Source organism: Camelus bactrianus, chromosome X, assembly GCF_048773025.1.
Source record: "Camelus bactrianus isolate YW-2024 breed Bactrian camel chromosome X, ASM4877302v1, whole genome shotgun sequence".
NCBI lineage: Eukaryota > Metazoa > Chordata > Mammalia > Artiodactyla > Camelidae > Camelus > Camelus bactrianus.
This window is the reverse complement of record NC_133575.1, coordinates 3863239-3887150: the sequence shown is the minus strand read 5'-3', so window position 1 is coordinate 3887150 and position 23912 is coordinate 3863239. Positions and strand designations below refer to the sequence as shown.

Here is a 23912-nt window from a genome sequence, read left to right as displayed (position 1 = left end):
TTAGTTTGGTCCCTGGTGTGGACGGTGGGTCCTGCTTTCCTTTGTGCAGCGCTGGCGAGCTTTAACTACCATGATAGTTTTAAAAGGTGACTTTGGTCTGTTTTTGAAGATCGATTTACCAGTACAAAACGCTGGAAGGGACCACAGTCCGAGAAGCCAAGGCGTCACCTTCCTCTTACTTTATGGTTGACAGTTTTGATATTACCGCCTGGAAATTTGTTATCAAGTGGGCACACGGACGCCTCTGAATTATGGATACATATGTGGGTGTGCTCACTTACATATACACAGTCATGCGTGCATACACACACGTACATATTTCATTATTCACAGGATTGTTACTGAACCAAACTTGGGTCCAGTTGCCCGTGTGCAGTAAAACCGATGTCCTGACACCAGGCTGTGGTGAAGGAAAGTGCAGTGTTTGCTGCAGGTGCCAAGCAAGGAGTCCGGGCCGGTAGTGCTCCAAGGGACCAAACTCCCTGACGGCTTTCGGGAAAAGGGTTTTAAAGACAGAGTGAGGGAGGCAGGTTGTGGAATGTGTGACCAGCTCGTGGACATTCTTCTGCCTGGTGGGTGGTGGGGTCATTGGGAGTCAGCGCCATCAATTTTCTGGTCCCAATGGTCTGGGGTCTCTGTGCTTGTGGGCAGCACACGGTTAACGTCTCCCACCTGGTGAGGGTTGCAGTGCCTGCAAAACAGCTCAAAGGACATGGCCCCTCGGGGTATTATCTATAGCCCTTGAGGAGCAGCCAGATGTCCTTGACTTTGTTGAGTGGCTGAACTGTGATTACTTTGTTTTTCCTTGACTGTTTTCCATAGTTTCTGCATTTTCTCACTTTTCTGGTTAAACGTATTCCTTGGAACTCAGGAAGGCCTACGAAGCTAAAGTTCTTCTACAGACAAGAGGCAGGTGGAGGACACGGAGCGAGGGTCTGTCCCCTAGGGTCCTGCTGGGTTCTAGGGCGAGTGGAATCACTGAAGCCGTATCTGTGTCGTCACCTCCAGAGGGAAATTCCAGGACTCACGTGCCTCACTGAGTCTAGCTGGAACCTGACTGGCTGGAAGCCAGGAGGGTGGATTGTATTTGAGCCTCTGCCACCAACTGGTCGTGTGATTTCCCCAAGTCACTCGACCCTTCTGGGCTCCCGTTTCTCCTCACGCACAGTTAGGCCACCAGTAAACACGGTCACTCCCACCCCCTTGTCATCAGTATATTTGTGCCTCTGTTCAGACCATTAACCTGGAACCCCAGCAGCTCAGGGTACGGTCCGGCTCCCTGGGACAGAGACTTCCGCAGACGCGTAAAAGCTGAGCACGGCTCAGGGTGGGCGTGTTCAAGTCACTCTGTGGTGGTTCTATCTTAGCTTCACCTGCTGTAACAAAATACCGGAGACCTAACAGCGGATGTGTGTTTCTTACAGTCCTGGAGGCGGGGGACCTGAGATCAGGATCGCCTACTCACCTCCTGGGGCCCCACCTCCAAACTCCGTCACCTTGAGGGTTATGGCTTCAACACACAGACTTGGGGGAGACGCAGCTCAGTCCTTAGCAGAATGGATGCTGCTTCTGAAAAGTGCAGCTTTATCACTCCAGTGACTTATAAATACAAATATTTATGTACGTATGTATTTATTTAAGTGGCAGAGTTGACTTACAACGTTTTGCTTCAGCTGTACAGCAAGGTGATTCAATCTTACATATACACATATATTCTTTATACGCTTTTTTCCATTTATAGGTCAAAACATTCCTTTGTCTTAATCTCAGCGTCATAATTTTGAGCTGCACGTTTACTCGCACACGCCGAGCCTTTGACTAGGCGAGTGCCGTCCTTGACACGAGCGTTTATTGAGTGGAAACTATTTGCCCGTCCGCTGTTCCCTGAGAAGCAGGTGTGTGCAGACAGTGGTCTGTGTTTCACACCCGTAGAGACCGCGTTCCCATTTCCTTGTTTCTGTGAACCTGAGTCCGTGGACATTTCCTTTCCGAAATAGCAGGAGAGTAGCTTCTATTTTCTTTTGAATTATTCGGATGACCTAGGGAAGGTCAGTCCCAATTAGCTCAAAAAAGTATAAACCCTTGAGAGTATTGGCGAAGAAAGCTATAGTCCTCCCCGTGCCTTGGCCAGTTTCTTCCTTGTTGCTCGTGGCCGTGGACGGTATTTATATCGGGGACTGCCACGCTGGTCCAAATCTGGAACCATCCCCGTCACTCAGAAGGATAAACGGAGCAGCACGGAAAGTCACGTGCATTGTGACATCCGTTCACTACTGGTGGTTTTGTATTGAAAGAATAGCTTATTACCAACAATCTACCAATAAGCAAGGGACGAATAATGAAAACTTAAAGAGTTCGCAGAGTTCCGGAGCTCTTCAGTGACGGCGAGTCGCCACAACGAACGGCCCTCTTTCTAGAAGACGCGCGATGGAGAGCGTCCTGTGCAGGAGTGGCATGTGCAGGGACCTCTTTCTTTCTTAGGAGAGCAAACCTCAGTGCCACCTTTCCCCCTTCCCTCCTCTGTGTTACTTCCTTGCCAAAAAAGAAGAAAAAAAAAAAAGCCATTTTGGTCAAAAAAAAATCACCAGGTAGAGATCAAAAGAAAGTTCCAGAGCTGGAAATTTCACAGGAAGCAGTGGAACTGAGCAGCCCTAAACCTCATTTGTTTTATTTTTTTTTTAAAAATTACCTCATTACAATATAGGGCAAAAGCATTCGCATGTTTAAACTTGTAAGCTACACATGTAAAAGTCTTTCAAAGGGAGAACAACCTAATGATGTTTTTTTGAATGTAATTTGACATATGCTTTATTGGGAGAGAACCGCACTATTTGGTAATTACCAAAATTACTAGTTCTCAAATGCCTCCTAATTATTTCACGTAAAACATGTCAGTCTGGCCCCGTGTTTAAGCAGAGATTTAAAATGGTGGGGGTTTTTTTGTAGCAAAATTGTGCAGAGAGGATCGTGTTTCTCAGGATATAATCATGGAACGTTCGGAGGGAACAGCGTCCGTCTGGAACACACATCCATCTCGCAGTTACTGATAGAGCTGCTCGTGTCTGCCGGCTGCCCTGCTGGCTCCCTGCTGTTACCCATACTCGTCTGCGTGTTCTCGTGGCCCTGCATGAGGCTGAAGTACCTACAGGTAGCATTTTCCTTTGCACAGTTGTGCGGCGGAGTTTGTGCATGGTGTGCTGGTGAGGGGTCCTCAATCAATGCCATTTTAGTGCACGACAATGATAACATTTTCACGGAGGTGACAAATAGCCCGTCTTCTCTGAATGACTGTTCCCCCCCCCCCCCGTATCTGATAAATAGGCAGACTTCCTTCCCAATGTGCCATTGAGGTTGTGTTCTCAAAAGCTGGTCGGCGGTGGAAGGTTTGGAAGGAGGAGATGCCACTGGTTGCACCGTTTCTGAGCTCCCCGGTAGACAGGACTTTGGGGTTCCGTCCACAATGCACTAACCACAAATCCATTTCTTGGCGCCTGCTAGGAGCTGGGTGTGACACTCGGTTCTGATAACATCACGGTGACTTCTCGCTGTAAGACGATGGTCAGGTGGCCTCTGCGGTTACGAAGAGACCTTGGGGGAGTGAAATCCATGGTGGGATGTTAAGTGACAGGGCAGGGCATGGAAGGAAGATGGGAGGAGACAGGATATGCTTGCTGCAGGAAGAATGAGCAGAAATTTTCAAAGCGTGGGTGTTGGAGGCGGGCGTGGGGCTGGGAGGCATGAGGGTGAGGCTCAGAGTATTCCAGGCTGCAATTCCAGGCTGCATATGCCACGCGTCAGGGAGCCCAGTGATGTCAGAGGCCACGGCGCTGTTAGGACCCAGAAGGAAATGCGGCGTGGCTGGCTAGGGTGACGTGTGAACAGGCTGTGGACGGGAGGCTGGGCAGGAGCAGGGACCAGGTTCTGAAAGTCACGGTAGGGGCTCTGGAACTTGTCCTACAGGATATGGGACGATGTCACAGTTATGATCAGTTTCAAAGAGCGTCATGGTTGCATTTCTATTAGTAAAGATGTCTCCAGCTTTTTTTTTTTTTTCTAAAACAGAAGGGAAGAAATAAGGCTGGAAGCAAGGAGAAAAGGGGCAGTGTCATAATACTCTGAGTGGGAGATGATGGAGACCTGATCTGGGGGGTGGTACGGGAGGCAGGAGATACGTGAAATGAGGTAGAAGTGACAGCGTCCGGTGAAGGTCCCCTGGAGAACTCTTTTACTGGGCATGCACTGTTCTCCCCTGGCAAAGAGAACCTTGAGATTCTCATCTTATTCCTCAAGTACCACTTTCTGTCATGGTTTTCACCCTCTGTTCCCATCAAAACCAAAACCTGACATCCTTTGGATGGCAAACAGCCTTCGTGTTCATCTACCAGAGTTGGCACCACAATTTCAAATTTTCATCCAAATCGTCCAACAACAATCTTCATCTTGAAATTTGAATCAGCGTTAAAGCTTACCATTTTTCCAATTTTTTAAAAAAAATTTTTTATGGACGTATAGTTGCCGTACAATCTTGTTACAGGTGTACGACACAGTGGTTCACAATTTTTAAAGCTTATGCTCCATTTGTAAGTATAAAATATTGGCTATATTCCTCATGCTGTACAATATATTCTTGTAGCTTATTCTATACATAATAGTTTCTAGCTCTTACTGATCTACCCCTGATATTGCCCCCTCCCTTACCCTCTCCCCTCCGGTCACCACTGCTTTGTTGTCTGTATCTATGAGTCTGCTTCTTTTTTGTTATATTCAATAGTTGGTTATATTTTTTAGACCCCACATATGAGTGATAACATGCAGTGTTTGTCTTTGTCTGGCTGGCTTATTTCACTTGGCATAATACCCTCCAGGTCCATCCATGTTGTTGCAAATGGCAAAATTTTCGTTCTTTTTTTAATGGCTGAGTAGTATTCCATTGTGTGTGTGTGTGTGTGTGTGTGTGTGTGTGTGTGTGTGTGTGTGTATCTCACGTGTTGTTTATCCATTTATCCATTGATGTACATTTAGGTTGCTACCTTTTTAAAAAATTACACAATTTAGCACTCAGTCCGGTGTTTTGCTGAATGTGGCCATTTTTTTTAAAGCACAAAACAAGAAAGAGATATTTAATTCCTTGTAAAGTTTGCCATTAGAGTCATGTTTTATGAATGGAATTTATAACCACGGGAAGAATTATGGTCAAGTATTCCAGCTTTTCATCGCTTCCAGCTGGGCATGTCTGTATCAGGTTGGGGTTTGGCTGAAAGCAAGTGAAGTTCATTTTGGAATTTGGTAGAAAGATGATCAGGAAGGTTCTTGAAAATCGTGTGAGGTTGGAGGTCCACTCTGTCACTCTCGCTGCCACATGTGACACTAGAAGGAGACAGTGATCGATAAAGCAGGAAGAGGACCCTAGAACCTAACCACGCTGGCACCCTGATCTTGGACTCCCCAGCCTCCCGAATTCGCAGATCTTCAGAAGCCAAAATACCTATCCACTGCATGTGGCTTTGTCCTTGTAAAAGCATTGAGAACTATCAGACAATCAAACACTTAGACCATCTGGGATCGATACTTCCTCGGTACAAGATCTGCCTCAAGTAAGGATCTGCTTCTTTGACACAAGACCACAAATCCGCAAGTAGATAGTCATACCGTGTGTATTTGGCCCCACAAGCCTTCTTAAGTCAAGCAAACAGCCTACACGGGGCTGGTTTGACTAAGATTTGTGGTAGCAGATTCAGACCTTGTCCCCTCCTGATGTCAGCTGGAATGCAACGACCTATCCATTTGGCCTTGGGAGGGGGGTGCTAATAAGATTTAAAAGATAAAATACGGTTTGCTGATGGGTTAAGTTAGTTTTTTCACACACATTGCTGAGCATCTAAGTAAATTTCACCTAATCCATTACATGCGATGAATCAGATTGCACGTGACAGCCCTTCCGTGTGACAAATGGGTTTATAAAGTATTACTCACACAGCATAATGGTAATCTGTCTGCTCCTTGGCCGGAACCCAGGCACTCCATTTTTTCCGCAACGGTCCTAATTAATCATTTCAAAGCATCATAATACACATAAAACATTTCTTTCTCAATGAGAGGTAAATAAGGTTATCAGCCCTAAAGGAACAGTATTGTCCCGCAAAGTTGTGATGAGAGAGACGGATAATTAATCAGTTCTTCCAGAGCGTCACACATGTCGGGGAAATGAAAATGTTCACAGGAGGTTATCCTATTGGACAGGTTCAGGTTTACAGGTTGAAATATCTTATCTTGAATGGTCTCCTCAATTGAGAGCTACTCGATGGCTATGCCTCGAACGTATATATTCCCCCGGGGGCTGGGAGTGTTTGGCCCCCCTCCTTTTTCAAATATCTTCCACCTCAATTGCGATAACAACGTGGTTTTTGTAACACATCTCATTCTAACACTAGGGTGGAGGTGTTATTTCCGTGCTGACAGGAGAAGTGGCAAAACTATTTTCCACCTCAATATTCTTACATTTATCATCCAACCTCTCCAAGCTGAATGGTCTATAATTCCATTTCTAGACCAATATTTTCAATCATATCCCTGCGAATGATGGGCAGTTTGATAGACAAGGGGTTGTCAACTCCGTGCAGACACTTGGAGGGTTATAATGTTCTCCTAAAAGCTGCCTTTCCCTTTAAGTCGATGAGCTACTGGTGTTTCAGGTGTGAATTTTTAAAAGGTTCTGGGTTAAGAAGAAGGCAAATGAACTTAAATACAAAACAGAAACAGACTCACAGACATAGAATACAAACTTGTGGTTGCCAAGGGGGTGGGGGGTGGGAAGGGACAGACTGGGATTTCAAAATTGTAGACTAGATAAACAAGATTATACTGTATAGCACAGGGAAATATGTACAAGATCTTGTGATAGCTCACAGTGAAAAAGAATGAGACAATGTATGTATGTTCATGTATAACTGAAAAATTGTGCTCTACACTGGAATTTGACACAACATTGTAAACTGACTACAACTCAATAAAATAAAATTGAAGAAGAATATTCTGGGTTAGAAGGCTATCTTAGATGGAGAAAACATATTAGCATCGGGCAACTAAACGATTAGGAATCATTTGAACATAACGGCTTTCCTTAAAACATAAAGAATTTCTTTTCCAAGTTGGAGGAAAAGAGGGAAGGTTTCATTTTTCTGTGTTGAACTTTTTCTGTCTTTATTGTCCGCCTAACCTCAGATGTGTGTAGGAAAGGAGGAGGAAAGAGTTGGACACCTGTATGGTCAGTTCTTTATCCTCCAAGTGTAAACACTTGAAGGTAGTGATACATGATCGAGTGGATGGTAAATTCTGCACATCCCACCTTGTGGTGAACACACAGGGGATTTTCTTCCACGTTTTTGGAGCTGTGTGTGTTATAAGAAACACACACACAAGGCTTTTTCCAGAGCACTTTCTTCTGTCTTTGGTGATGCTGAGCACAGTCACCAGGCCACCAAGGATCCTCGTCAGCCCCCCTTGACTGTGGGCACCAAGCACGAAAGGAGACGCTGGGAAGCAACGGAAAGGTGCCTTGTAGCAGAGCTCCAGCCCTGCGAACTGTCTGGACGTGGCTTGTCTTGGCGTAGTTTGGCCTGATCCACCGTAGACATGTCACCGCTGAGCGGACTTGTTAGCTGATGGGGCGTCTGTCGTGGGATCCGGCGGGCCGGTGCGTGGGCGGTAAGAGAACTTAGCAAAGACAAAGCAGGAAAGGAGTCTATCAGGGACGCTGTCATAGACAGCGGTCCTTTTTGGGGATGGGCCAATGCGTGTAATGAGGCGACGGGCTGTGTGATCAGCTCGTGTGCAAGCTTCTGGTTGGGCGTCGGTGAGGTAAGAGAGCGGTGTGTGGCGGGGAAACTCAGAGTCAAGTACTTCTTAGACAAGGTCCAGGCGTGCGCTCAGACCAGCCAGCTATTTTGGCGTTGGGGTATTATAAGGTTAGATCCGACCCAGACCGGTCAGCTCCCCTAGGTCAGGCACCTGCTGGATGGCGGACAGTACTTTATCCTTAGGCGGTGGGGTGGGCTGCACTGCGGCCGGGGTCTGCGTCTGGACGTCAGTGGGCCCCACAGCCCCGAGTGTGTGCATCTGCGCACTGGGAGATGTTCAAACCTGGCTCAACGTTCTGCCCACACTTCTTTGACCAAGAGCTTCCCAAAGAGTGGATCGTAGCAAGGACAAATACCACGTGGGACTTCTGGGAAAATACCTTCGCCTTGAGGCTCTCTAAGCTTTCCTGAAACGTGTTGACTGCTTTATATCCCAGGCTAAGAGGAAAAATTGGATAAATCAGAAAAATGAGCCAACAGCTCATACTCTGCAGGTTGGACTGTAACACAGACACACCCTTATGCAGCTAGAGACGGCACTGGGATTTGCTACCGACGAGTGTGCATTGGGGCGGGGGTGGGGGTGTCAAAGAGAAAAATCACCCTGCAGATAACTTATTTGGAAAACGACTGGTCGTGCGTCAGCACATTGGAAGCAGAGGTAGGAGTGAGGGGCAATGGTAGTTGAGTGTGAATCAGAGTCCATCAGAGTTAGAATAAATGTGGTTTTAGACTGTGTAGACGGGGTGCATCCAGTAATGACCTAAGAGGAAACTGTCTTTATTTTTAGCAATAAATAGCCCTCTACTTCAAAACAAATTGGATTTGTATTGTATTATAAGAGCAATATAGCAGATTTGAAGAATACGCATGGCAGAAGTTGAAACATGCATCCCTGATTAAACTAAATAACATTGGTAGAGAGCATGATACCAGAAAAGCTGAGCTTGGAGATAGTAGCCAGCTTACAGCTGAGTTGGGGAGACGGTGATGGAGGAAGTGATGGAAGCATGGAATCCACAGGCACGACGTGGCCAGGTGGATCGACTCCGAGGGCGAGGGGATGGGAGAGTGGCCGTTCAGGGCTCCGGGAAGCCCCCAGAGTTTAGGGACCACGTGACCTATGAAGAAGCAGAGAGGGGTCGTACCACGTGTGGTGTTGTCACGCCAACGCGATGCCGAGGTGCTGAGATGCTGAGAACTGGACCCGAACTCCTCGTGAGAACCTCCTACCAGAGCTCACTGCACACAGCCAACATGGAGTCACATCTGTCGGAGCTTCCTTTTCCCCACCTCTGTGTCAGCCTTCATTCACCTTCTCAATTCATACCTTCCACCGTTTCGTAGAGACCACGTCTATTTCTGCAGCTCCACGCGATACGCCTTGAGGTATTCCCCCCCTCCGTTTTTCCAAATCTGATTTTTGCTGTTTCTTTTCACCTGCTTTCTTAACCAACCATTTCTCAGATGAATACCCTGAGGTCAAAGGAGATGAAAACTCTTGACATCTTCTTTTGAGACCTTCAGGGTTTATAAACACACCCCTTAGGCAGGACACAAAATAAGTGACTGTGGCTCTGCAGAAGGGTCACCCATGGGCATGAAATACAAAGGAAGGCGGAGGGACTGTCCAAGATTGGAGGAGACTCAGAAGACAGCTAAGTAGGGTGTGGAAGCGCACACTGCATCCCGGGCCATGAACTGAACACGAGGGGCAGAACTGGAGAAACCGTGATAAGATCTCTAATTTTAGTTCAAGGCGTCGCACCAATGATAATTTCCTCTCCCATACCCCATCCTCCCCTTCCCCTCTCCTTACTCCTTCCCCCTCATCTCCCCTATATCCTCTCCCCTCTGCCCTCCCCTCCCCCCTCCTCATCTCCCCTCTCTCCTCTCCCCTCTGCCCTCCCCTCTCCCCCTCCCCCACTTCCCCTCCCCTCTCTCCTGTGACTACTTTGGCAACTTTTGGAAAGTTTATACTTACCTTAAAATCAAAACGTTACAAGGTAAGTAAAGCTGAAATTAACAGGAAAAAAATCCTGCAGCTCACTCTCTGGCATTTTAAAAGTAAGACATTCATTCTTTTTCCTTTGTTTGGTTGAAAGTTTTTTAAAAAATGCTGTATAAGCATTTATCTGTTACTCTTTAGATGCTAACAGATTATTGGGTTTTGTTTCATGTTATTTCTAAGGCACAAAAGACTTTTTTAATTTTTTTTTGAAGTATAGTCTATTTATATTGTTGTGATAATTTCTGGTGAACAGCATAGTGATTCATTTATACATATATGTATTTCTTTCCATATTCTTTTTCATTATAGGTCATTACAAGGTATTGAATATAGTTCCCTGTGCTGTACAGTAGGACCTTGTTGTTTATCTGTTTTGTATATAGTAGTTACTATGTGCAAATCCCAAACTCCCGATTTAACCCTTCCCACCCCCTTTCCCCGCTGGTAACCATAAGTTTATTTTCTATGTCTGAGTCTGTCTCTGTTTTATAAATAAGTTCATTTGTGTTCTTTTGGTTTTTTTAGACTCCTCATATAAGTAATATCATATCATCTCCAGGTCCATCCATGATCTCATTCTTTTTTATGGCTGAGTAGTATTCCATTGTATAAATATACCACCTCTTCTTTATCCAGTCATCTGTTGATGGACATTTAGGCCGTTTCCATGTCTTGGCTATAGTAACTACTGCTGCTGTGAATATTGGGGTGCAGGTGTCATCCTGAAGTAGGGTTCCTTCTGGATATGTGCCCAGGAGTGGGATTCCTGGATCATATGGTAAGTCTATTCCTAGTCTTTTGAGGAATCTCCATACTGTTTTCCACAGTGGCTGCACCAAACTGCATTCCCACCAGCAGTGTAGGAGGGTTCCCTTTTCTCCACAGCCTCTCCAGCATTTGTCATTTGTGGACTTTTGAATGATGGTCATTCTGACTGGTGTCAGGTGACACCTCATGGTAGTTTTGATTTGCAATTCTCTGATAATTTAGTTATATTGAGCATTTTTTCATGTGCCTATTGGCCATTTGTGTGTCTTCGTTGGAGAATTCCTTGTTTAGGTCTTCTGCCCATTTTTGGATTGGGTTTCTTTTTTGTGGAGCTTCTTTTTTTAAAAAAAAATGAGATAAAATCCACATAATATAAAATGAACTATTTTAAACTGTATGATTCAGTGACATTTAATATGTTCACAGTATTGTGCAACCATCACAACTACCTGGTTCTAAAACGTTTTCATCACCCCAAAAGGACCGGCTGAGCAGTCACTCCCCATTTCTGTGTGCTTTCCCACCAACCCTGGGCAACCACTTACCTGCTTTCCTGCCTTATGGATTTAACGTGTAAATCTGAACATTCTCATGTAAATGGAATTGTACCATACGTGGCCCTTTCTGTCTGCGTCTTCCACTGAGAGTCGTGTTTTCCAGGTTCATCCACGTTGTAACGTGTTATCAGTGCTTCATTCCTTTTTTAAGGCTGAATACTATTTCGTCGTGTGCACAGACCCTGATTTGTTTATCCACTCATCTGTTGAGAGAGATCTGGAAGGCTTTCCCCTTTGGGCTACAGCGAATCCTGCTGTGACAAACATGCATGCACGGATTTTTGCATAGATGTATATTTTCGTTTCTCTGGGGTATCCACCTAGGACTGGAATTGCTGTGTCCCAGGTAATCCTATGTTTAACTTTCCAAGCCTCAGTCTTCACGTGCCCGAATTCCGTTCTTTGGCAGAGATCCCACTGTGGGCTTACCTGCTTTCCCTCTTACTACAGTCTTTAAGGATGTTGAACCAACATGTGAACTCTAAGATGCAGCCTTCACGGCTGTGCTCTTGGTGAACTCCTTTTATAACTTCAGTGTCTTAGAACAATGATCAGATGCGCTGGTCCTTTCTCCTTGTCTCACAACGACCATGCTTACATGTTATGGACAATTCAAGCCCCGTCCCATACAGGGGATGTTTTCATTCATTCTTCACATTTATGAACATATATATATTTTAGCAACAGCCTTTAACATTTTTATACAAGACAGTCTGGCCCTGAGTCACTTCCCTTGGATGAGTTGTGTGGAATGATCTCCAAGGGGGCCATGCTCCTTCCTGAAGGGCATCTGGGAATCTGTTTCCCTCTTGTTCTTTCGCTGCTGTACCCCCACCCCCCATCCTCACCATGGTCCTTTTGCGTCTCGTCCTTGTCCGCGATGAGAAATCCGCCTTTTGACTTCCTCCCCTGTTTTCCCTGCGGCGACTTTGGGTACCTCCCCCTGACCTCAGGGGGCTGGTGGGAATTCACTCACGGAGACGTCACCACTTCCACACCAGGCGCCTGGCCATGGCACGTTCTGGTCCTGACCCCTTCTGATGAGGAGCGTTGTAGGGCAATTTCAATAAGGCATTTCCCCTGCCCCCCTCCCCCGAAAATATCGCACGCAATGCAGCGTTAACAGAGAACACACTTGAGGCTGCTCTTCTGACCATTTCTTGTCATTGGGTTAAATCTTCGAGCAAACCTCTACCTGGCCATTGTCGTTCTTATCGGCTACACTTTCCCCCTGACATGGAAACTCTCACCTCGGGCTGTTTTCTCTCCCTCCTGCCACCATCCCATCTCACACAGCTGCTCTCCTTGCCCGTGGACACGTGCGCCGGGCTCTTACGCGGTCCCTGTCTCCTTTTAGCCGAGGCGTGGTGATTTCTCTTTCTCATGCTTCCTTACTATGAAAAAGACAGCAAGTTTGGCTGAGACCCGCTGAGTACAAGCGCGGAAATTAAATCAGAAGTTTCGCCTCCATGCTGTGCCCGTGAGGGCCACGTTCCGTTCATCTCACCGCGACATGGAGCGCACGCCCACCTGCGGGGACTCCTGTGCCCGGGCCCGCGTGCCCCGGGCGCGCCTTCCCTGCTGATCGGAGTCCCTGCCACCCGGTCTGTAGCCGGGTGCCCGCTCTTCTCACGTGTGCGTCCTGTCTGCCCAGCACCCAGCCTCCTCCCGTGGTGCGTCTCCTCCTCCTGGCCTCCTCCTTCCTCAGAATCATCCCTAAGTCACTGCCAGCCTGCCCGGCTGGGGATGGGGAGCGTCGGAAATGAAGCAAAATAAAATAGGAAGAGTAAAAGGACTCGAGGATGTAACTTCCGCCTTCGGGATGCAAGCTCCACGCGGGCAGACACTTTGCACGTGGGTGTCCAGCACCACACGGCACTTTGCCTGGTATGCGTCCGATACTCGTAAAACGTCACATGGACATCTCGGCCCGAGCACACACTCCATGGTTCATTCCTCTCCGTTCCGTCTCATCATCTCCCCAGCCCACCCGAAACACCAGCTTCCCTGCCTGCCCAGTTCCCTGCAGTCTCCCTCCCACTCCTGTACCTTTGTACCACATGGCTTTCCTGTCCGGTACTTTTCTCCACATCTCAGAAGACTCAGAACCCCAGCTTCTCCCCTGCAGGGAGATTTCACCGGACACCCCAACTTCCTCGTCTGTGTTCTCCCATCACCTGGCGTACGTGCTCCTCTGTATCCAGTATCATTTCAGACGTCTTTACATATTGCATGGACATATCCATTTGTAGAGACATATATATATACATAAATATTACTTGTATCCAAAATCATTTCAGATGTCTTTACGTATCTGCATGGACATATCCATTTGTACAGACATATGTATACATAAATAGTACTTGTATCCAGTATCATTTCAAATGTTTTTACATATCTGCATGGACATATCTTTTGTACAGACATATATATACATAAATAGTACTTGTATCCAGTATCATTTCAAATGTCTTTAAATATTTGTATGGATATATCCATTTGTAGATACATATATATACATAATATATTACTAATACACATATACTACTCAGCTTTTCGTGCTTTTAATGTTTATATAAACAGGATCCCACTGGACAATTTCTTTGACTTGCTTTTTTTTTTCAATTCAATGTCACGATTGATCAATGTATTCACAGGGAGGTCTGTAGTTAGAATGTATCGACTGTCTCTACTACGTTGTGTGAATGCATTCCGTCTACGGACCACGTTGTGTGAATGCATTCCGTCTGCAGACCGTCTTGGAGAAACGAATGCTGTTCTGTGCTGTGCTCACGAGTGGGCCGTTACTGTCCGGTTCCTCTGTGTCTGGTGATGTGTCCTATTTGAAGGTAGTCTCACCAGGTTACACTTGCCATAATACATAGATTCTTCCTATCAATTGTCGGATTCCACCACGAACGTCTTTCAATTGTCGGTTTCCACCACGATCGTCTTTCTCTAACCCTAATGCTCCCTGGCATGGAGTAATTTGAAAGCCGCCTCTATGTTGCTAATGGAGTGTCTGTTATAATTTACAAAATTGCATCCTACACTCAGATTTCCAAATGTATCCATCTGTGCTTACATGGCCAATTTTCATTTAAGGGTATATTCATAACATTAATGCAACGCCAGCAGCCATAGTTTGCTCCTTTTACTATGCTACGGAATTTAATTGAAAAGCACGACTTATCTGAGTGATTTTTTAGCATTAGAGTAAAAATTATCCCCAACAGGAGCCTTCTTTACACTAGTCACACACATCAACTGACAATTACGTTTTTATTCCCAGCATTCCGAAGTTAATCATTACTCTACGCGCAGGTTAAAAAAAAAAAAAAAAGAAACAGGAATCAATAGCAAATCAACTCACAAAACAAATCTAAATATAGGAACTTCTCATTAGAATGTGCCAAAGAGGGGGGAAAAAAAAGTGATCCATTGCCTATTTCTAGCGCGGCCATTGTTTGCGGAATCATGGCTTTGAATCCCAGATTTTGGCCTAATTAAAAACAGACCTTGAATACCCCACGAAGGGGGTGATTTGCATTCCAGAATCTTATATTATATGTCTTTTTATTTCCTACATACCTTCGGGTTTTCTTCAAAATACTGTTCCTGGGTGCACTGCTGCTTTTGAGTATTTGCAGCTCCTGGAGCTGATGACGAGAGAAAACGCGACGGCCGTCACGTATGTTCTCGGGGAACGTTCGAGGGGCTTAATGAACCAGTGAAGAGGAGAGAGGGGTTTGACTCTCTGAGAATTCAAGATTGTGAAATTGCTCTATTGCTGGAGGGTAAAAATGTAAGATTTTTCACAAAAATCCTTAATAGAGCCAAGCAGGTGAATACATTCATACAGCATAAAAGCAGCATAGAGAGATTTAAGGTCTTTATTTTTTTTTTAATCTTATCAACTTCTGATTAATCGCAAAGTTCCCAAATAACTGAGCGGCCACACCTGACTGCTTCAGAAGCACTGTCACTCATGAGCACATCTGGATTTTTGCGTTCCCACTGCCTCTCGCTAAAACAAGCTGAACAGCTGATCCCATCCGAAGTTGCCTGTGACCCAAACTTCCTTTATGTCATTTACCATCTTGTGTGGCATATTCAGTGTCTATACACACTGACCTTAGGAAAACAAGGGTGGTCCTCAAATGTTAATCTTTCCCCAAACACTTGCGTTTGGATGTAAGGACAGACTGGAGCATCGTGGACACAATGCATCAGTGACTCCATTTGGATGTTTGCATGACTGCTTTTCCCAAGCGTTGGAGTGCCTCATACAGTGCAAAGCAAAGCAGCCCTTTAAAAAAAAAAAAAATTTGTAGACGCGGAAAGGAAAAGCAGAAGCATTTCCCAAGACCGACAGAGACGGAAATGAAAATTGTACGCATCAAAGCCTTCCATGAGTAGACGGTCTCATTGTTCGATCATTCTTCAGACCTGGCTAGAGTCTTGGCGTTGACTGTGATCCGTAAGACTGTGCCTCGGGCAAACTACAAAACCCCGCCTGGGAGAATATGACATTTTAGTGTCTACTGAGCTCTTGTGGAGTTTTGGTCTTATTTCTTTTTTAAAGGAAGAAAAAAAAAGTTAGGCAGGCAGAGAAAACAGTCTTACTGTCACCATTTTGCAGCAGATGAAATAGGCAGTTAGGCAGATGGGTCATTTGTCCCCAGTTTCTGTCCCCAGTCAGTGCCGAGGTCAGGATCAGAATCCACGTCGTGGATTAATTCACGGAGCACAGCCTCCTCCGTTCTAGCTGCCTCTCCGTTTCACGGAGCAGGGACGTTTACTAAAAAGCATGCGACGTCATTACCACCTGAACTGGACATATTCAATCTCCAAGACGCAGGGCTCTCTGCTACGCCGCATGGCGTGACTCTGTGGCATCTGCAGTCTGGAGGGAAACAAAGCAAAAACCATGAGTGGTTTAAAAAAGAAAGAAAGAAAGAAAAGGAAACAGGAAAAAAAAATGAGGATATAAACCAAAAACACATCACAGGAAAGATAATGGAATGATGTTGGACACGGGGTTTCCCATGAAAATGTGCAAAGCGATCTCTTGGTCGGGGCATCGAGTGGAATAGTCACGGGGTGTGACTCAAAGTTATCTGACCTCACCCCACTTGGAAAGAACCCCAACAGAGCAGTGATGAAGTGAAGCGTTCTCTTTAATCAGATCCGTATTTAAAAGAAAGGTCAAGGATGAGTGAAGTCTGGGTGTCTGGCCTTGTTGCAAGATAAGATCACTCAAGCGCACTTTAAAACTGTGAGCGTCTGCGTTGATGACAGGATGTGTACGAACCTATTAATGTTCGTAGAGACTGGTCAGGAGGAAACCTGTGTTCTAGTGCCTCTTGGAGGGGGAACAAGTAGCTGAGTTTATTAGGGTTTCTAACTGCCTCGGATTCAACGCCGTGGGCAATGTTTTCTGGCGTTGAAGGTGTAAGTCCGTTGCAGAGAAGAAAGAAAAAGCAGCCGCCGAGAGGTAAACCGTCCGTCTAAGCATTTCCGCAGGGAAACCTGCAGGTGTACCTGTTCTGGGAACAGACAAAGGTTCTCACGAGGGAGGAGAAGCCCCCGATGATGGAATCGGTGGCGATGACAGAGCGAGCCAGGAGTCAGGGCTTCCACCCGCGTGGAGGCAGCGTGGCGCTCGGTCGTAAACAACGCTGGCCGTGCTGGGAGGGAAGGGGTCCGTGGAGGAGAGCCTTCTTTGTCACCCCGAGAGCATTCTGTGTCGTTCCACAGTGTGGCTGACCTTGCACCTCTGACTGCCGGAAGGTTATTCGAACTCAGAGACGTACGGATGAGCACAACGGAACGTTCCTTCTGCACGACGAGACGTCGGCCCTGTAGCGGCCGTGATTGAGAAGCCTGCTGGGTTCTTCACGGAGGGGATGGTCAGGAACTCACGGGCTAGAAACCAGGGGGTTGTTCCGATGCTCCACTCTGCACGTCTGTGCGAGATGTCTGCCCCCCCCCCACCCATGACTCGATGACGGCTTCCGCGAGGACAGACGTTGAACCTATCTGGGGACGGTCCTACCTCTCTGAGGAGCCTCGAGAACTAGCCTAGTTCAGTGGCCCTCGAATTGCGGTCCTGGGGTCAGCGTCCCCTGGGAACTCATTAGGAATGCCAGTCCTTAGGGTCCTGCACTCCTGCAGAATAGGAACCTTTGGAACCTCCAGGGTCGGGAGCCCTGTGGGTGGGACCGTCCCGGTGATTGCAACGTTTGCTCAAGTCGGAGCACGCTGCTGTAGCTGAGCTTTGCCCAGCTCCGTCCTGCCCGAGGGTATGAGCCACTGGGACATGATCTGAAAGGTCTTGGCCGCATCTCTGAAGAGTCCGACGCAGCATTAGGATGTAACGAGTTTGTCGTGAGTACCTGGCTCTCCCTGAAGGTTCTCATTTGGCACTTCGGGCGCGTGAGCGCCGCTCTCCGGACGCACCTGGTGACACCCGTCACGAGAATCATACGCAGAATGGAAGGGGGCCTGCGATGAGATCGTTTCCCTCATGGCTCCCTGGAAATGAAATTGCTAAGAAAACGGACTTGAGGTTAAAAAGTAAGTAATGAATAACCACTGGATGAGTCAAACCCTCCCACCTTATTTTTCCTGTGGGGGAAAAATTTTTTTTTTTAAAGTATTAACAAGAATCATGATAGTGTCTGATTTTTAGTTAATGTTCAGGTGCAAAGAAATCGTCACAGCATCGTCACAGCAAAGCCAGCCTCCTCGTTAAAGTCATTCTCTTCCATCAGGAACAGAAAGATTATTGCTGAAATCATTCCTTGTTCAGATACCTAAGCATGAGAACAGATACTAAATCACAGAAGGAAGTACTGATAAACTTTGTTACCACAAATGATTTATCTGGGATAAGCTGCTAATTTTCTAGAAAAGAATATGTTACTAATATTAACTCAGGAAGAAAGAGAAAAAAACAAATTAATCAGTTTTACAACCCCAGTTATGAGGTGCAGAGGAAATACATACCCCTGTTGGCATGAAATCTGATTTATCTGAAGGGCAAGTTTGGTGAAAATGTCAAGAAAAGTATTAACGTAGTGTAATCTCTGTGAGTGTAGTCCACCATTCTGTCAAGCTGCTATAACCCTGATTTTTTTTTTTTTAAACACAGAGAAAAATGAAATGATGACTAATTAAACTCTAAGTTCCATCAAGCAGACAGAGGCAACAATAAACGTAAAACATGAGCAGTTGCAGCGTCCTGGCCGGAAAATACAACTTCCAAATGGAGTTCATCCCAGCAACGCGAGGATGTTCAGAATTAGGTGATCGATTAAGATATCGTATTAACATTGGAAGAGGACACTAATGCACTCACAGTAATGTGTCCAGGAGGAAAATTAATGAACACAAAAGGCATCAACTAGGGAAAGGAGTGCTTTGCACAAGAAACTTGCAGCAAACATCATGTCATGATGCAGAACTTTGCTGCCGGAGGCGTTTGGGGCTTATGAGCTCCTACCTGGAGAACAAAATGGCAGTTTCTCCTTCCCTGTCCTCAGGGCCGTTCCCAGAAATGCTCCAGATTCTCCCACAGCAGTAGGACCTGGACGAGGCGGACCCGCCCCTAGAAGCCCACAGGAGGCTTGTTCCTGTGTCTTCCCGTAGTGTCGGTTCCCAGTGAGGCCCACCCAAGAGGTCCTTGGAAAATCTCCTTCTTTTCTGGCCTTTTGCAAGTGGAAAAAGATCTGGGACGGTCTTGTCAACTCATCCAGGCTGCGTTAGGGAAACAACACGCGTTTAAAAACTCCCTAAGCATTAGGGTGTGAACTGGTGAGACGTGCTTTGGGCACGGCAACGAAAATCGATTGCAACGTTAATTTTTTCATTTATCATCACACACAAGCAAATGAGGGCGAATGCAACTGGGCGGTGCTGGGTTACAAAGTTAAAATGGAGGGGAGGGTCTGGCTCAAGCGGTAGAGCGTGTTCCTAGCATGCACGAGGTCCTGGGTTCAATCCCCAGTGTCTCCTCCAGAAATAAATCAACCTAATTACCTCCCCCCTCAAAAAACTAAGTTAAAATAGCTTTCTTCACCAGCGGGTGCCAGGGTCTTGGATATACTCGTGGTCGGGGTGAACACAGGAGGACTTCCAAGATGAGCTGTTTCCCACACTTACTTCATCTGTGGAAAATCAGCCCCAGAAACGTACACTGGACCAGGCTGTTTTATGCTATTATGGATGGTTCCAATTTCATATGTGTGATATTTAAGTTCTTCTAACCAGTCCTAAACAGAACACAAAATATAGAGCACAGGGGGAAAAAAAGTACTTAATTAAACTCAATATAAGCCAAATAAGTTGAAGGCTGTGAGAAAATAATCCTGAAGCAGACATTGCTTTTTCATTATAAACAGTCAAAACAATAAAAAAAAATAAAATAAAATGAAAAGGTCATGGTTGACCTACAAAGACTCAAATCATTGTAGAGTCACTGGCTCCAAAAAAAAAAAAAAAGTCATATATTGAGCAAACCAGCCTTGAATGCTTTTCTTTTCTTTCTTTTTTTTTTTTTATTCTTTTCAACGCTAAGAAGTAGCTTCAGTAAATGATGGAAGTAGAAATACAGGAAATTTTTCATCATGAAAAAACACGGATATGGCAGTTATAAGAAGAATGGTATTTTGTATCCTCATGCACAGTCATTTTCAAAACAATGGAGACTAAAAAAGACAGACCCCAGCATGACCACTGCAGGTCATGTGCGTTCCAGCATAACTGCTTTGATTAACCCCAGATGATGACATCTTTAAACCAGCTTCATCGGGACGGTCATTCCATAGAATGAAAATCAATTGTAATGGATATAAAAATAGATCGCTGTAGCAGCTGATCATCTTACAGGGGCACTTGGAAAACAAGTAGAAAGCGTCCAACACCGGAACAAAGCAGCGATCAAGGAACACATACTATGAAAGGAGGAGGGGGCTGGCGGGAGCAGATGGCCGCTAACATGAAAAACAACTTTGTGCATAATAGCAAGAAAAAAGGGGGAAAGATTTTACCCAAGAAATTGGCATCTCCTATAGTCTTCGTGGGATTGAAATTATTTAATTTTTTAAAACTTAATTTAATTTTTTATTGAAATACAGTCAGTTACAATGTGTCAGTTTCTGGTGTACAGCCCAATGTCCCAGTCATGCATATATATACATATGTTCATTTTCGTATTCTTTTTTCATTAAAGGTTATTACACAGTGTTGACTATAGTTCCCTGTGCTATAGAGAATTTTTAAAATTTGTTTTTATATATAGTGGCTAACATTTGTAAATCTCAAACTCCCAAATTTATCCCTTACCACCCTCTTTCTTCAGTAACCGTAAGATTGTTTTCTATGTCTGCGAGTCTGCTTCTGTTTGTAAATAAGTTCATTTGTATCATTTTTTTTAGATTCCACATATGAGTGACATCATAAGATATTTGTCTTTCTCTGTCTGACTTACTTCACTTAGTATGATCATCCCCATGTCCATCTATGTTGCTGCAAATGGCATTACTTCATTCTTTTTTCATGGCCGAGTAGTATTCCATTGTATAAATGTACCACAACTTCTTTATCCAGTCATCTGTTGATGGACATTTAGGCTGCTTCCATGTCTTGGCTGTTGTAAATGGTGCTCCTATGAACACTGGGGTGCACGTGTCTTGAAATCATTTTAGAATGCTCCTGGCAAGCCATCTGAGCCCTGGCAATGAGTCTTCACAGTACTTGTAACCTTTGACTGAGTAATTTCAATTTTAGGAATATTTCCTACGGGAACTGTCAGAAAAGCAGGAAGAGATTTTTGTGCACCAATAGTCACTGTCATATTGTTTATTACACCTACAAATTAGAAGCAACATGTAAATAAAGTAAATAAAAAGCAAACAGACGTGATCATCATGACATTTTTCAGAGGAGACAAGCTTAAAATTCCTAATGTATCAGTTGCTCCCATAAATCAAGAAACGACAACATATGAAAAACCCTCAAAGAGAAAAAAAAAAGATTAAATATTTGAATCCTGTTCAGCAAGGAAATGACATAAGTTAAAAAAAAAGAGGGACAGAAATTATTTAACCTCGTTAGAAGTCAAAGGTAGAGAAACTAAAACTGAATTCTTAATAATTTTTACCTACAAAAATCGTTAAAAGTTAAAATGCATAATGGCCAGGACTTGTCAATGGGGCCTGGTTTTCTTTGAAAGCAGCCAAGACATCTACCTCGTGACCATTATCATAATTTTAACACCATATTTATGTATCTGGTTTGTGATTAAAATGCACATTTCTCCCACTAGAAGATCAGCCTCAGGAAGGTGGGATTTATACGAACTTTTTTCCCCTGTGTATTCCTGACACCCAGTAGGGCTCAGTCAATATTAATCAAAGGGTAGCTGAGCATTGATAGATTCTCAGACCCTGCTCAACGGAGTATAAACACTCACCCATCTTGATGGTGTTGTTGAATTATGCGTCCGCGTTCATAAAACGCACATCCTCGCTGAATCAGCCATTCCCATCCCATCAATTTATCTCCAGAACGGCTTATTTTTCACTGAATGGGCATCTTTATCCCCCTCACTCTGCGGGGAAAATGTCTCTAAATGAAAGAGGGTAATCAAGCCAGGGCACTGTGGCGAAGAGGAAGGCGTGCACGGTGACACAGGAGGGCTGAGGCAGGTGCCAGCACGCGGGCACCGGAGGGCAGGAGAGCAGAGCGGAACCCCGGCGTGGCTCAGGGCGGGAGGGAGCGCACAGGGGCACCTTCCTGGGACGGTGTCAGCCCTCGCGCAGATGAGGGATGGAGCCAAAACGGAAACACACAGGAAGACGGTCTGCGGAACCACCGGCCGAGCCCTGCCACCTTAGCATCCTGGGAGCTCCAGTCTCCGTCCCCAGGCTTCCCTTCAACGAAGAGAGGGCGTTCTCTGCATAGAAGTGGACCGGGGACGGGTGGGGGGCTTTAGACCCTCCGTCTCCAGGACCAGTTGTTCCTAGCACTGGTCATCGAGGAAGTTTCAGCCAGCCTTGCGAAAACCCACGCACAAACCCACGGAGGAGCGGCCAGCCGATCGGTGAGCTCAGCCCAGCCCGGCCCAGCCCAGCCCAGCCTGGCCCAGCCCAGTGCGGCAGCCTGTTTCCCGGTGAACCTGCCATGGAGAGACCTTCACCTGCTGGAGATCTTGGTCTCCTCCTCCAGGGGACTATAGGTGCCTGCATTTCCACCCTCCCCGCTCCCTCCAAGCTAAAGGCAGAAATCAGTCCTGTGAAGAAGAAGGAAGAGGAGACAGAGATGAAAGAGAAGAAGGAGAAGGAAGAATTTTAAGCGAAAGAAGAGAAGACAAGAGGGAGAGGACGGGAGGAGGCGGTGGGGAGGAGGAGGAGGAATTGTATCTGAAATTGTTGCAGGGGACCCTTCGTTGCAGGACCAGAATGCACCTTCTGGTCGCCGCTCCGTGGATGTGCAGCAAGCTGCCAACAATTCTCCTAACCTGCTGCTCCCACTTTTTTGCGGGGAGGAATCGCTGGTTCTTGTAGCGGGACTCAGACTCCCACCCGGACCGCAAGGGTTCTCCCCGTGTCCTGACCGATGCAGTCCAGCCACTCTTGATACGTCCCTCATCTGTGGAGGTGGCGTCACCACCAGGAGACACATACAACTTCAAGGAAAGTCAGAGTGAGCCAATTAAGATACAAACACGGGCGGAATTCCGACATGGAAGTTAGTGGCGTGTGCGGCGGAATGAAGTCTCAAGAACGGGGCGCAGGGGTGCAGAACATGCAAGGCCCTCTTTGTAAGTTGGGGGAGAGGAGTGTAGGGCAGGCTGACCTGAGTTTGAGAGTAAGTGGAATCTGGGTAGAGGAAAGGTGGTTCTCAAAGAGGGAACCTCCACTTGCTGCCTCGCGGGAGCTGGTTCTTGTCAGAGATCCAGCTTCTCCGGCTCCGTCCCAGACGTACTGACTCAGAAACCTCAGAGAAGGGGGCCATCGATCCATCTGCAGTAGCCTTCCAGGTGGTTCTGGTGCCACTCAAGTTTGAAAAGCCACTGGTCAGGTATGGAAGCACAGAGGCTTCGCGGGAATAAACAAACGTGGTGTGTGCAGGGAGAAAGTAGGAATCTGAGTTGAGTCCAAGATGTTTTGCTTGCAAAATAGCCCCCCCCATCCCTGTCATGTGCATTTATCTTACAAGTAAAACAAAACAAAAGTCAACAAGAGTCACAGTGCAGGGTTCAGCCCAGTCTCTTCCAAAGCGAGACATAAAATGTGAATGCAAGAATTCTCAAGTGTTTCTTGTTCACAGAAACCGCCCAATCATAGGCTCCCACACACAACTCTGTTGAACGCACGTTCTGACACGCCGAAGTTTCACTGACGGAACTCAGTTAAATACAGAAAACTGCACCAAGGATGGTTTGCTTGAAGGCTTTATGCCATCATCTTAGTGTTTGTTGCATGACTTTAGAAACAGATCCACAGGGAAGAGAGACCAGAGATCTGTATTTCTGTCACTGATACTTCAGAACATGAAGTCGAGTGTGAAAACAAAAATCAATCTTACAGGAACCTCATTTATAATCAGAAATTGATCAGGCTGGGACGTTGGTGCTGTGAAACCGTGACAAGCTGGGGGGGGTGGTGGTGGTGGTAAGGGACAGAACTTACTGGGCGGAAATGTACTTCAAAT

General features: G+C 45.9%; 1 protein-coding gene across 2 annotated transcripts in view; it reads left to right on the top strand.

The window, feature by feature from the left end:
- Nucleotides 1-633: 633 nt before the first annotated feature.
- The window catches only part of NLGN4X (neuroligin 4 X-linked), a 539607-nt gene continuing 516328 nt past the window's right edge, over nucleotides 634-23912 (top strand). For both annotated transcript variants that reach the window (XM_074359108.1, XM_074359107.1), the window contains exon 1: nucleotides 634-3148. The gene's annotated coding sequence lies outside the window, so the exon portion shown is untranslated. The remainder of the gene's footprint in view (nucleotides 3149-23912) is intronic.